The 5000-nt window shown below is 51.0% G+C and overlaps 1 protein-coding gene across 2 annotated transcripts in view; it reads left to right on the forward strand.

The window, feature by feature from the left end:
• The window catches only part of LOC128690452 (uncharacterized), a 544828-nt gene that overhangs the window by 260267 nt on the left and 279561 nt on the right, over nucleotides 1-5000 (forward strand). The gene's annotated exons all lie outside the window — the stretch shown is intronic.

Consider the following 5000-nt stretch of genomic DNA (forward strand, 5'->3'; position numbering starts at 1 on the left):
TAGTAGCGGTAGTAGTGTTAGTAGCGGTAGTAGTGTTGAGTGGCAGTAGTAGTGTTAGTAGCGGTAGTAGTGTTAGTAGCGGCAGTAGTGTTAGTAGCGGTAGTAGTGTTAGTAGCGGTAGTAGTGTTAGTAGCGGTAGTGTGTTAGTAGCAGGTAGTGGTGTTAGTAGCGGCAGTAGTGTTAGTGGCAGTGGTGGTGTTAGTGGCAGTGGTAGTGTTGGTAGCGGTAGTGGTGTTAGTAGCAGCCGGTGGTGTTAGTGCAGGCGGTAGTGTTAGTAGCGGTAGTAGTGTTAGTGCAGTAGTGTGTTAGTGCGGTAGTAGTGTTAGTAGCAGTAGTAGTGTTAGTAGCAGTAGTAGTGTTAGTAGCAGTAGTAGTGTTAGTAGCAGTAGTAGTGTTAGTAGCAGTAGTAGTGTTAGTAGCAGTAGTAGTGTTAGTAGCAGTAGTAGTGTTAGTAGCAGCAGTAGTGTTAGTAGCAGTAGTAGTGTTAGTAGCAGTAGTAGTGTTAGTGGCGGTAGTGGAGTGTTGTTAGCAGTAGTGGTGTTAGTAGGCAGTAGTAGTGTTAGTGGCAGCGGTGGTGTTAGTGGCGGTAGTAGTGTTAGTGGCAGTGGTAGTGTTGGTAGCGTAGGTGTGTTGGTGGCGGTAGTAGTGTTAGTAGCAGCAGTGGATGTTGGTGCGTGGTAGTGTTAGTAGCGGTAGTGGTGTTAAGGTAGCGTAGTAGTGTTAGTGCAGCGGTAGTGTTAGTGGCGGCGGTAGTGTTAGGTGGCAGTAGTAGTGTTAGTAGCGGTAGTGGTGTTGTTGCGTAGCATTGGTGTTGTGCGGTAGTAGTGTTAGTGCAGGTAGTAGTGTTGGTAGCGGTAGTGGATGTTGGTAGCAGTGGTAGTGTTAGTAGCAGCAGTAGTGTTAGTGCAGTAGTGTGTTGGTGCGGTGGAGTAGTGTTAGTAGCAGTAGTGGTGTTAGTGGCGGTAGTGGTGTTGTAGCAGTAGTAGTGTTAGTAGCGGCGGTAGTGTTAGTGGCGGTAGTGGATGTTAGTGGCGGTAGTGGTGTTAGTGCAGTGTGGTGTTAGTAGCAGGTAGTGGTGTTAGTAGCGGCGGTAGTGTTAGTAGCGGTAGTAGTGTTGGTAGCGGTAGTGAAGTGTTGTAGCGGTAGTGTGTTAGTGGCAGCGGTGGTGGTAGTAGCAGCAGTGGTGTTAGTAGCAGCGGTGGTGTTAGTGGCAGCGGTGGTGTTAGTAGCGTGGAGTGTGTTAGTAGGCGGTAGTGGTGTTAGTAGGCGGTGGTGGTGTTGGTGGCGTGGTAGGTGTTGTAGCGTGGTAGTGTGTTAGTGGCAGCGGTAGTGTTAGTAGCGGTAGTAGTGTTGTGGCGGTAGTAGTGTTGGTGGCGTGGTGGTGTTAGTGCGGCGGTGTGTTGTTAGTGGCTTGGTGGTAGTGTTGTGGCGGTAGTAGTGTTAGTAGCAGTGGTGGTGTTAGTAGCGGTAGTGTGTTAGGTAGCTAGTAGTGTTAGTAGCAGTAGTGGGTGTTGGTAGCGGTAGTAGTGTTAGTAGCAGTGTAGTGTTGGTAGGCGGCAGTAGTGTTAGTAGCGGTAGTGGTGTTAGTAGCAGTGGTAGTGTTGTTAGTAGCTTGTGTGTGTGGTAGCGGTAGTGTTGTAGGCGTGTGGTGTTAGTAGCGGTAGTGGTGTTGGTAGCGCGGTGGTGTTAGTAGCAGTAGTGGTGTTAATGGCGGTAGTGGTGTTGGTAGCAGTAGGGGTAGTGTTAGTAGCGTAGTAAGTGTTAGTGGCAGCGGTATGTTGTAGCGGTAGTAGTGTTAGTAGCGGTAAGTAGTGTTAGTGGCGGTAGTGGTGTTAGTAGCGGTAGTAGTGTTAGTAGCGGTGTAGTGTTAGTAGCAGTAGTAGTGTTAGTAGCGTAGGTAGTGTTAGTAGCAGTAGTGTGTTAGGTAGCGTGTAGTGTTAGTGGCAGCAGGTGGATGTTAGTGGCGGTAGTAGGTGTTAGTGGCAGTAGTAGTGTTAGTAGCGGCAGTGTGTTAGTCGCAGTGGTGGTGTTAGTAGCGGTAGTAGGTGTTAGTAGCAGCGGTAGTGTTAGTCGCGGTAGTGGTGTTGGTAGCGGTAGTGGTGTTGTGGCAGTGGTGGTGTTGGTAGCAGTAGTGGTGTTGGTAGCGTAGTGTGTTAGTAGCGGTAGTAGGTGTTAGTAGCAGCGTAGTGTTGGTGGCGGTGGTGGATGTTGGTAGCGGTAGTGGTGTTATGTGGCGGTAAGTGGTAGTTCGTTGGCAGTAGTGGTGTAGCAGCGTGGTGTTAGTGGCAGTAGTGGTGTTGGTAGCGGTAGTAGTGTTGGTGCGGTAGTAGTGTTAGTAGCGGTGTGTGTTAGTGCGTAGTGGTGTTAGGTGGCAGTAGTGTGTTAGTAGCGGATGGTAGTGTGTTGGTGCGGCAGTGGTGTTAGTGGCAGTGGTAGTGTTAGGTAGCGGTAGGTGGTGTTGGTAGCGGTAGTGGTGTTAGTGGCAGTAGTGGTGTTAGTAGCGGTAGTGGTGTTAGTGGCGGTAGTAGTGTTGTAGCGGTGTAGTGTTAGTGCGGTAGTGTGTTAGTGGCAGTGGTAGTGTTAGTAGCAGCAGTAGTGTTGTCGCGGTAGTATTGTGTTAGTGGCGGTAGTGTGTTAGCAGCGGTAGTAGTGTTGGTAGCAGCGGTGGTGTTAGTCGCGGTGGTAGTGTTAGTGGCAGCGGTAGTGTTAGTAGCGGTAGTGTGTTAGTGGCGGTAGGTGGTGTTAGTGGCGGTAGTGGTGTTAGTAGCGTAGTGGTGTTAGTAGCGGTAGTAGTGTTAGTGGCGGATAGTGGTGTTAGTGGCAGCGGTGTGTTGGTGCGGTAGTGTGTTGGTAGCGGTAGTGGTGTTAGTAGCGGTAGTAGTGTGTAGTGGCGGTAGTGGTGTTAGTGGCGGTAGTAGTGTTAGTGGCGGTGTAGTGTTAGGTAGGCGGTATGTGGTGTTAGTGGCGATGGTAGTGTTGTAGCAGCAGTAGTGTTGGTCGCATAAGTAGTGTTGTGCAGGCGGTAGTGTTAGGTAGCGGTAGTAGTGTTGGTAGCGGTAGTGGTGTTGGTAGCGGTGGTGGTGTTAGTAGCGGTAGTGGTGTTAGTGGCGGTAGTGGTGTTGTGGCAGGTAGTAGTGTTAGTAGGCGGCGTAGTGTTGTAGCGGTAGTAGTGTGTTGGTGGCAGGTAGTGTTGTTAGTGGCGGTGGTAGTGTTGGTGGCGTGGTAGTGTTGGTAGCGGTGGTAGGTGTTAGTAGGCGGATGGTAGTGTTGTGGCAGTAGTAGTGTTAGTAGCGGTAGTAGTGTTAGTGGCGGTAGTGGAGTGTTGGTAGCGTAAGTGGTGTTGTAGCGTGAGTAGTGTTAGTAGCGTGGTAGTGTTAGTGGCAGTAGTAGTGTTAGGTAGCAGGTAGTAGTGTTAGTGGCAGTAGTGTGTTAGTAGCAGTAGTAGTGTTAGTAGCAGTAGTAGTGTTAGTAGCAGTAGTAGTGTTAGTGGCGGTAGTAGTGTTAGTGCGGTAGTGGTGTTGGTAGCAGTAAGTGGAGTGTTAGTAGCGGTAGTAGTGTTAGTAGCGGTAGTAGTGTTAGTGGCAGCGGTAGTGTTGAGCAGTAGTAGGTGTTAGTAGCGGTGGTGTGTTGGTGGCAGTAGTGTGTTGTAGCGGTAGTGAGTGTTAGTGGCAGCAGTAGTGTTGGTAGCGGTGGTGTGTTGTGGCGGTAGTAGTGTTAGTAGCAGTAGTGGTGTTGGAGTGGCAGTAGTGGAGTGTTAGTGGCGGTAGTAGTGTTAGTAGCGGTAGTAGTGTTAGTAGCGGTAGTAGTGTTGGTAGCGGTAGTGTGTTAGTGGCGGCAGGTGGTGTTAGTAGCGGTGGTAGTGTTGGTAGCGGTAGTGGTGTTGAGTAGCGTAGTGTGTGTTAGTGGCAGTGGTGTGTTGTAGCGGTAGTAGTGTTAGTAGCGGTGGTGGTGTTAGTGGCGGCGGTGGTGTTAGTGGCAGTGGTGTTGGTGGTTAGGTGGCGGCGGTAGTGGTGTTGGTAGCGTAGGTGGTGTTGGTAGCAGTGGTGGTGTTAGTAGCAGCGGTGGTGTTAGTGGCAGCGGTGGTGTTAGTAGGCAGTGTGGTGTTGTAGCAGCGGTAGTGTTGGTGCAGTAGTAGTGTTGGTAGCGGTAGTGGTGTTTAGTGCGGTGGTGGGTGTTAGTGGCAGTAGTGTGTTAGTGGCGGTAGTGGTGTTGGTAGGCGGTGGTGGTGTTAGTAGCGTAGTGTGTTAGCAACGTAGTAGTGTTAGTAGCAGCAGTAGTGTTAGTGGCGGGGTGGTGTTGTGGCGTGGTGGTGTTGGTAGCGGTGGTGGTGTTAGTAGCAGTAGTAGTGTTGGTGGCGGTAGTAGTGTTGGTAGCGGCGGTAGTGTTAGTAGGCGGTAGTAGTGTTAGTGGCAGTAGTAGTGTTAGTGGGGCGGTAGTGGTGTTGAGGGCAGTGGTGTTGTAGCTAGTGGTGTTAGGTAGGCAGTGGTGTGTTAGTGGCATCGGTAGTGGTGTTATGGCGGCAGTGTGTGGATAGCGGTAGTGGTGTTAGGTGCGGTGGTGGTGTTAGTAGCAGCAGTAGTGTTAGGTAGCGGTAGTAGTGTTAGTGGCAGTAGTGTGTTGTGCAGGTAGTGGTGTTAGTGGCGGTAGGTGTGGTGGTAGCGGTAGGTGGTGTTAGTGGCAGTGATGGTGTTGGTGGCGGTAGTGGTGTTAGTAGCAGCGTGGTGTTGGTAGCGGTAGTGGTGTTGGTAGCGGTGTGTGTTAGTGGCGTAGTGGTGTTAGTGGCAGCGGTATGGTGTTGGTAGCAGCAGTAGTGTTAGTGGCAGCAGTGGTGTTGGTAGCGGCGGTGAGTGTTGGTAGCGGTAGTGGTGTTGGTAGCGGTAGTGGTGTTAGTAGCGGTAGTAGTGTTAGTGGCGGTAGTGGTGTTGGTAGCGTAGTAGTGTTAGTGGCAACGTGGTGTTAGTGCAGGTAGTGTGTTAGTGGCAGTGGTAGTGTTGTAGGCA

This window comes from Cherax quadricarinatus, chromosome 29 (assembly GCF_038502225.1).
Source record: "Cherax quadricarinatus isolate ZL_2023a chromosome 29, ASM3850222v1, whole genome shotgun sequence".
In the NCBI taxonomy this organism is placed as follows: Eukaryota; Metazoa; Arthropoda; class Malacostraca; order Decapoda; family Parastacidae; genus Cherax; species Cherax quadricarinatus.